Below are 10,085 nucleotides of genomic sequence, written 5' to 3' on the forward strand. Positions count from 1 at the left end.
ACACAGCTCTAAAAGTTTCTGAAAAAGAGTCAGCGAAGGCGTCCAAAGAGATAATATTCAGCTTAGTGGTTACTTTTTTCTTTATGTACTCAAGGTTCTGAAATCTCATTCCTTTAATAATAGCCGTTTTCACCTTCGAAAAAGGGAAGAAATCCGCTGAGACCGGATCGAGCGAGTAGAATGGATGGTTGATTTGTATAATACTACGTTTCATCAGAAATGCCTTCACAATAAATGAGGAATGGACGGGGCCATTTCCCTGCAACAATCAGGTTTCTTTCTCTCGAAAATGCAGCCTCACCCGGGAAATGTGCTTCAGTACTGTTTGAAGCACCTATACAGAGAACCAAAATTGACTCTCCCCTACAGGTACAAATTCCTTGCGAATTACATCGTTTGCCGATCAGCATCATCTCGATCCAGGACTTATGTAAATGAAACGTTTCGCGACTTGATTTCCATTGCATTCTCTGACGCTTCATCTCTGGGTCGTACTGAAACATCCAACAGTCATCTTCAGTGACAACACAGTCAAGGAAATTAGAATTGTCTTGACAAGTCTGGATGGTCTTTGCATGACAATACTCCTCATTTCTTCTGCTCATCCGTGAGGCTGAGCAGCACAAATTGACAAATCATCTCCCTATTCAATCCACTTAACCAGCCATCATTCTGAGGGTCAATCGAAGATCTCCTCCCACAATTTCCCAAACTTTTGCAACTCTGTCCTCATTTTGACACCCATTTCTTTGGGTAATTTTGAACATCCTTAGATCCGTCTTTGAATCACTTATACCACTCAAACACACTGGTACGACTTAACACTTCACCATAAACAGTTTTTAACATTGATACATTTTTGTTGCGGATTTTCCGTTTAAAGCAAAATTTGATATTCATTTGTTGTTCCATTTCAAAATTGCGACATGGAACGTTAATGCTACTAACAAAACTGGTTGTTATTTGCAACCAGTCAGCCTACTGGACAATTTCTGTACCATCATCCGTTGTGCTATGTCTTCTGCTATCCTTTTAATTCCTGCATAATTTCCTGTTATCATCCAATATATCATTCCAATTCTCCTTCTCTCAGCAGTTCTCTTCCCACACATCTACCCCACAATCCCTTTCCTCTATTTGGTTTCTCTTCTAAATACCTGTCCTATAAAGTTATTTTGTCTTCTTTTTAATTCTTTACTAACATTCTCTCTTCTACTTTCCTCAAAATCTCATTACTCACTCTGTCCACCCATTTCACCCTTTCTGTTCTCTTCCACACCCACATCTCAAAAGCTTCTAGCCGTCATCTCCGCTTTCCCAGTGTCCACATCTCGGAGCCATACAAAACGACAGTCCGTATTAATGTTTTCACCATTTGCTTTCTTAACTCCTTAAAATTTCTTCTCAATAGTTCTTTTCTCTTACAAAATGCCTCTTTGCCCATTGCAATTCTTGATTTTATTTTTTCTAGGCTTTTTCCATTTTCTGTCATTATGCTTCCTAAGTATCTGCATCTGTCGACCTGTTCCAATATTATTCCACCTAATGTTATATTGATTCTTCTTCCAGGTCACTTTGAAATTAACATTACCTTAGTTTTATTGCTGTTACTCCTTTACTGTGCCATTCAAGATGTCAAAGGGGCTCTGTAATTCTTCATTATTAGCAATCAATATCTAGTCATCTGCAAATCATATTGTCTTTATCTTCTCTCCTCCTACTTTTACACTTCCTTTCTGCTCTTCTTTGAACTCTTTCATCAGTGCTTCTGCATATGAATCAAATAACATAGGAAACATGGAAAACCTTGCCTTACATCCCTACCAATGGGAAATCACAAAATATTTTAAAGAAAATAAAGCACAGGAAGCATTCCAAAAAATTCTTGATTCGGCTAATAATATGGCTACTAATATCTCTACTATAATAATATTGGCATTGACGCTTCGTTTCCGGAAGCAAGCACTATAAGGAAAAGACTGAAAATATGTCATTTCGATTATGAAAGTAGAGAGGAAGCTATTCAGGATCCGAAACAAAATTTCAAAATTAATTTTTTCTTTCAAATTATGGACACAACAATTTTCTCGTTAACTGAAAGGCTTAGAAATATGAAAGAACATGTAGAAATATTTAAAATATTTTATAATATTTCTGAATTTAAAAAATGGTCATAAGACAATTTACATATTAAATTAAGTGACTGATCGTAATGAGTCTGTTACTGATGATTTAGCATTATTTGAAGAACTTAAGAGTACTTCAAATTTATATTAAAGAAAATATTACTCCATTTGAAGTGGTACAATATATTTTTAAAAACGATTTTACTGATACTTTTTCAAATGTAGCATTAGGAATTTATGCAAATGAAGGGAACAAATGGGTGCACTTACCAAGAAAGGCATAAGTTCTGCAAATTGCAGCATCTGGAGACTAGGCTCCTGCAAGGTGATCTGACTGAGGTGTTTAAGGCTTTAAATGGTTTGAGCAAGCTGAATGCTAATGGGATTCTTCCACTTGCTCACATTACGCAGTTGAGGGAGCATAAATTCAAACTGAGGAAAGACAGTTGCAGAATAGATGTTTGGAAATTTGCATTTAGCCAGCAAGTGGTTGAATGCTGGAACAAACTTCCATCTGTCATGGAAGTTGATAGCTTAAATAAATTCAAGGAGAAATTGGATAAACCTTTGAAGCAGATGGAAAGTGGATTTTTTCCAACTTTTTTTTTTTTTTTTTTTCTGGCTGATGCTGTATAAGCTTGCTATCTTGCATCACATTCCACTACTTTCTTTTATAACTTCACCAGTTTCAGATGTCTCAGGTGAATGGATTTTTCAAAATTAATCAAAGATCATTTACAATCGAAAATGTCTCAACAACGCCTCTCTCATTTGGCAATAATTTCAATAGAAAATTATCATTTGGAACAAATAAACATAAATGAAATAATTAATAAATTTGCGTCTCTTAAAGCAAGGAAACAAATTTGTATAACATTATAATTTTCCTTTTATTTTATTATTGTAATACAGTACGATTACTGTGATTACAATTTAAAGATTAGGTCCAGAATTTTAGACTGAAAGTGTTATTTCATTATATTATATGTGAGATATGCTGTAATTGTTTTCTTTTTCAATAAATTAATAATAATTATTTATGCCTAAATTTATTTTATAATCGAAATATTTTGGGGCAGCAAATTTGATTTTGCTTACTAGTGGCATATAGGGTCACAGCGGCCCTGTCTATACCTATTCCAACAGTTCTACATCCTTCTTAAAATGAAGCTTCCAGACCTGTATGCAGTACTAGGCTGACCATTTTATTTAGGAGACCTTTATGCCAAACACAATCGAAAGCCTTTGAGATGTCAAGAGCAACTGCTTGTGTTTCCCTGAACTTTTCCATTGAAAGCTAAAAATATCACATTAAAACCCCCCAATAGGTATGTTATTCTAGTTAACTGAAAGGCCACAGCTCAGTTCATTATTCAATTGCCACAGCTCAGTTCATTATTCTAATTTTTGCAGGTCTTGTTGCAGTGCATACCCTGATTCCTATTATTAACCACTCTGCCAACCTTGGCATTATCTGTAAACTTAGACGTTAAGCTTGATATGTTGTTGTTATTTGGTTTTTAGGAGCATTAGCAACTAAGGCCATATTGCTCCGGGAATATGCAGTGGTCATCCCGACCTTTCTGCATCCTCTGTATTTGGTGGTCACGGGCTCGAACCCCGGTCTAATCAAGAAGCGTGTGCTACGCACTGCTGCTCCTGCCCACCTGGCTACAGAGGTGCCATTAAGCTTGATATGAATTCATCTATACCGTTAATAAATAATGAAAACAATAAAGGGCCCAGCACTGAACCCTGAAGGACTTCACTAATAACATTAGTCCAGGGAGAGCAAAGCCCATTCATAACCACTCTAATTTCATTTAACCATTCCATTATCCACAGCAGTGACTTGCCCTTATTGCTACACTGTATTTGTATAGCAGTTTTTCGTATGGAATGGTATCAAAAAAGCTTGATTAGAATCTAAGTATATGTTGTCAATATTATTTTTTGCATTCTGTTCCTTTATTTTGTCATAGTAGCTAATCAGATTGGACAGATAAGTTTTCCCCCTTAATAAATCTATGCGTTATTACCATATAACTGCACTCCTGTCAAGATGAGCTGTGTCACTTTATTAATTTACTGTATTATTTCCCTGGAACAGAAGTCAAGCTGATATAGCCTGTAATTACTCACTTTGCTCTGTGGTTCCCCTTTGTGAACAGGGAAGACATTTGCACATCTCTAATCTCAAGAAATGCTCTTGTAGTAACTAAAAGTTTGCTTGCCTGACTTTAAATACAATTGGATAGCTTCCTTGAGCCCTAGGATCATTATTCACTTTTATCTTTGACAATTCCTCTTCCACTTTCCTTTCATTTATCACAAAGAAGCACATTCATGTGTGAAGAATATTCTTATCCCTGAATATTCTTCGCACATGAATTTAACCACAAAATATTTATTCAGTTTGTCAGCAACCTAAACATTATCACTAGTAGTTAAGCAATTCATGTCTAGTGGACCAATGTGGATGAATACATTGGTTCTCTAGATATGAAATATTTCCAGAGGAATATCATTGCCCTTATAAGTAGCACAGTAGATATAATTACTATTCTCTCCACACAGGGTGGAAAAGGCTTGAATTTGATCCCACTGATGTGAAGAATTTTTATGGACTTTTTCACAATTTAGCTGAATTTGTTGGTCTCAGGCAAGGATTGTCTTACCCAACACTATTCTGCAATTCAAGCCCTGTTGCTATCAAGACCCTTCACAGATCAGCTGATGATGGTCCAACTCTCCCCTTCAGAAGGACATGTGCCTAAGGCAACAATGATTACATCACCTTCATGTTCAACAGAGTTCGTTATGCCCTTTAGATCTAACTTTCAAGATAAAGTGAGCCACTAGGAGTAACTGGATCATACACTTGTAATGAATAACTAATAAGCAACTCGAATTCTTCTGAGATCCTTAACAAATGAACAGACTCCTCTATTTCAAATTCAACCCAAAAAATTTTTGAGTTTCCAAGCTCTTTGATATATTAAAGTGCACAAAGATTTTTTGGTCTTCACTAATGGAAAATCACACTGAAGTATAGCTGTGGCCTAGTGTTGGCCCAAGCCCTTTCCAGAAGATTCAGATTATTAAAAAATCTATTCTCTTCATGACAAAGCATATCCACTCCATCCACACATTGTATCTAGTTTTTATACTGATTCGATGTTTACAAACATTCCATAAATTAGTTGGCACATCAGCTGATCTGGTCATACTGTAAATAATTTTGCAGTCTTTATGCACTGTCACGTATATGTTTATAGAGGATTTTGTTAACAGATCGATTTGCATGTTGTGTGGGATGAAAAATCCGGAATAATTCAAGAGCAAAAATCTGCTTGATATTAGCTAACTACAGTTTTGACCAAATGAATGCCACAAAAAAGGGTCTGAGAGGATGGGAATCCAGACCTCTCCAAACTAGTGATAAATCTGTTACATGGGGATGCCAAAGACTGCCTCTCTTCAAAAAAATCATGCGTCTTGGCTGAAACTAACCTTATTTTCAATTGGAAGCAGAACCTTACAACCAAAATCAGGATTTCAATTGGGGAAATCTCTATCTCTATTCTACATGCATTTATACATCTTTATGTTCAGGTTTGATGAGGAAACTCTGAAAAAAAAAAAAAATAATAAAATATATATATATATATACAGTGCAAACCATCTACAGGAAATCTTGCACAATCCAGCACTTCATAACTGGAAATTCTTTAAAATCTGGCACATTTTATAAATATAAAAAAACGTTTATTTTAAAATCCAGCAATACTAAGAATGCAATCCAACATATATTAACAACTGCATTTGTCTTTTGGGAATCCATGCAAAAAAGCATGACTCTCTTTTAGTGCTATTGTTTATTCAATAAACTTCATAACCTATTGCAAATTGTTCTTCCAAGTTACAGCTGTGACTAATTATACAGAACACAAGTGAACCGGTGACCAGTTTAACATCACTTTAGAACAGCTGAGAACAAAGTGAGATGAGATAGAAAATGTCCATTGTGAATATAGCTGGAAAATGTATGCTTCATTAACTCATTAATCTGTTCCATAAACAGTGAGTTATTGATGTGTATAAATGTTAGATTTGAGAGCTCATTAGTTGCATGACAAATTATAATCACAAAAAAAAAAAAAAAAAAACTTTGATCATCATTATTACAGAAGAGTGACTGAATTTCTTCATAGTAGATTATTAAAATAAAAATGTCATGTGAATTGATAAATACTGCACATACTCCGGTATAATTATGCCTTAAGAACAGTTAAATCAGTTAAATTTTTACCTCCTCCAATGCAAAGTATTTATTCTTCTGAAGCACATTCACTAATATTCTCTGATATTTAAATGCATACCAGGCATGCATTTAAAATTGACACCACAGTACATATTTCTTTAACTCTGTTTACTGTAATTTGTTTAGATTTAATGAATTGAGTGGTGTTTACATTTGTAACCACCAGAACTACCTTTTAGTCATTATAAATGTTTACAGATGTAAATACAATAATTTCAGCTGTTGGTGCTTAATAATCATTGAAATGCACTTCTTCAAAACCATTCAACCACTTGGTGTACCTCTCTAAAATCTGGAAAAGTTTAAAATCTAGCACTTCTCAATCCCTGAGGGGCGCCAAATTTTAAAGTTTACTTGATTTAGAGTTGATATTTTGTAATTTTTAGTGTGGGATCACTGCCAACGGAATCTGAAATCTTCACCCCAAGATTTCCTTTACAATAGAGACAAAAAAGCGACCACATTCCCCTTTCTTAGTTGCCATGCATGCCTCAGGGAGTCCGCAGTTAAGGATGCAATACAAGATCTGAACAGCTTTGGAATTATAAGAAATCACAGCATGGCTTTGTTATGGACAGATTATGTCTGACTAATCTAATCAGCTACAGAGACTGTCTAATAAAGGAGAATTCTTCTTTGTCCTTTCAAGAACATTGTCACTCCTGGGGCCTCCTGAACTCTAGGACCAGCCTAACATTCAACTATGTGCTTAAATGCTAAGTGACAGACAGAGTATTTTAAGTGGACAGTGCTCTTAATGGGCTAATGTTATGAGTGAGATGCCACAATGTTCAGTTAGCATTTGTAGAGGCATATGATGCAAGAAAGCAAGCTTATATAGCAGCAGCCAAAAAAAAAAAAAAAAAAACCTTCCAATTTCACCCATCCATTCACTCCAAATGTTTGTCTAGTTCTGCCTTGAACTTATTTAAGTTGTTGGCCTCCACTACAACAGATGGAAGTTTGTTCCAACTAGCAACCACCCACCAGCTAAAGAAGAATTTCTGCACATCTATTCTACAATTTTCTTTCCTCAATTTGAATTTATGTCCCCTCAGGTGAGTAATCGGAGCAAGAGGAAGAATCCCATTAGCATTGAGCTTGTTCAAACCATTCAAGGCCTTATACACCTTAATTAGATCACCTCACAGATGCCTAGTCTCCAGAAGCTGCAATTTGCAGAACTTAAGCCTTTCTTAGTAATACCAACCCTTTGTTACACTCACTAATCTTATTGCCCTTCTCTGTACTTGTTCCAGCAGCTCTACATCTTTCCTAAAATGAGACCTCCAGACCTGTATGCAGTACTCAAGACGTGGCCTGACCACAAGAGGACTTATACAATGGAATAGCCCCCTTATCCCTGCTAGCAAAATTTCTGTATGTCATTGACAAGACAGCATGAGCTACCCTTGCAGCCTGTCTGCACTGATCAGTTCTTTGCCCCTTACTGTTTCTAATATGTATTAATGATATTGTAGGTATTTCAAGTTTAATGTTTATGTTTGCTGATCATAGAAAGGTGGCCAGAATAGTGAATGTCAGTAATCAGGGTATGTTACTTCAACAAGACAAATAAATTACTTGGATAAGCCAAGAAATGGAAGCTGCAGTTTAACACTAGAAATATTAGAAACTGCATGGTCTTGCAGCTGGACCAGCAGTAATCCAAGAGCAACATACCACTTTTAACACTAACCTCAACTTTCATTATATAAAGCAATGGTTATGCAGCAACTTGAATACTACATACAGGCTTGAAGACCCCATTTTAAGCAAGATGTGAACCTGTTGAAAAGTGTTGGAAGAGTGATGAGATTAAAGCACAAAGGGATATTCTTATCAAGAGAGACTTTCAAACTGTAATCTAGTGAACAGATACTGTATATTGCCACACACCGATTTCAGCTTGCTAATTGTATTAGTTTTGTAATATTTCAATTTTCAGACAACATGCTGTGAATTTGGTAGATGATTAATAGAGCTTTTATATTTCAGTAATATCTTGCTAGCAGAGACAATGGGGACTATAAGAAGTGCAAGATAACACCTGCATTACTTGTGGCCTATTAGCCACAAGTAATGCTGTAAATGGCTTATAAGCCATTTTAAAATGAATTTATATCTTTAAAAAAATAATAATATATATATATATTCCTTCTTTGGACCTACAGTTTTCGAGTTATAGATTTTTAAGATAATTTTCCATTTGAGAATAAAAGGAAATTTATTTAAGGGAGGAATGTTGCCTAGCCTTAAATATTTCCATACATACATTTATATGAAGTTATGTAAAAGAATATAAGAAATAGAAAAAGAAAGGGAAAGAGATGCAGAACAGATTAATGCCATCAAATTTATGATTGTACATTACATCTGTCTGTATATAACAGTATTTTAGTTAATTATAATACCAACTAGATAAATTGTAAAAAAAAAGTATTAGGGGTGAAAACTATAATCGTTAGCTCAAAGTGCCAAATTTAAATAATCCAAGTTGGACATTTTTGTTGTACCCTATAAATAAACATATATAATAAAATAAAATAAAAATAAAATGACATGAAATAGTAAAAGTAAAATGATAATATAGCTAATTATAGATATATGGTTACATTGAATGGAACGTTAACAATGGAACATCAATAATTAGCAGAAGCTATCTGTTTCTGTTTGCCATTTGCCAGTTTTTTTATGTTCAAATATACTGAGAATTTACTGCAATTATATAATCAAATTGGCTTAATTACTTTAATATACCTTAAATTTAGCAGAAACTTGGCAGAATAACCGCTAGCCCTACAGATAACAGTGTAAATTAATAATAATGGAAGTGAAAAATGAATAATATATGAGTACCAACTATTTATTTATGTAGTGAAAAGGAAGGCTTATGCCTAAAAATTAAGGCAAATATGAAGAGGATTAAGGATAGTAACAGACCTCAATCTCCCTCGAATTGCTCTAATAGATTTTGAGGTATAAAAAATTAGAGTTAGCAAGCAAAAAGCAAAAGCATAGAAACAGCATTTTATATAGATATTTAGGATTTACCAGGAGCATAACTGCCCGACCTTTTAGTAAGGATCCTGGTATTATAGTATGTAGTGATATTTGATGTAATATAAATCCAATGATGATTAAAAATTATCTGATATATTAGAAGTCTTTTGAATAAGATAAAAAATCAAGTACAATAGAAAATACCTGATATATTTGAAAATATATGGATAAGATAAAAATATAGAAATATAATCTATATTACTATATTTTTATCTTATCCATATACTTTCAAATATATATCAAATATAATATAGAAATATAATCTATATTACTATATTTTTATCTTATCCATATATTTTCAAATATATCGGGTATTTTCTATTGTACTTGATTTTATATCTTTTTCAAAAGACTTCTAATCATCATTGGATTTATATTACATCAAATATCACTACATACTATAATACCAGGATCCTTACTAAAAGGACGGGCAGTTACGCTCCTGGTAAATCCTAAGTATCTATATAAAATGCTATTTCTATGCTTTTGCTTTTTGCTTGCTAACTCTAATTTTTTATACCTCAAAATCTATTAGAGCAATTTGAGGGAGATTGAGGTCTGTTACTATCCTT

Source organism: Mastigoproctus giganteus, chromosome 3 (assembly GCF_048544385.1).
Source record: "Mastigoproctus giganteus isolate SK-2022 chromosome 3, ASM4854438v1, whole genome shotgun sequence".
Classification (NCBI taxonomy): domain Eukaryota; kingdom Metazoa; phylum Arthropoda; class Arachnida; order Uropygi; family Thelyphonidae; genus Mastigoproctus; species Mastigoproctus giganteus.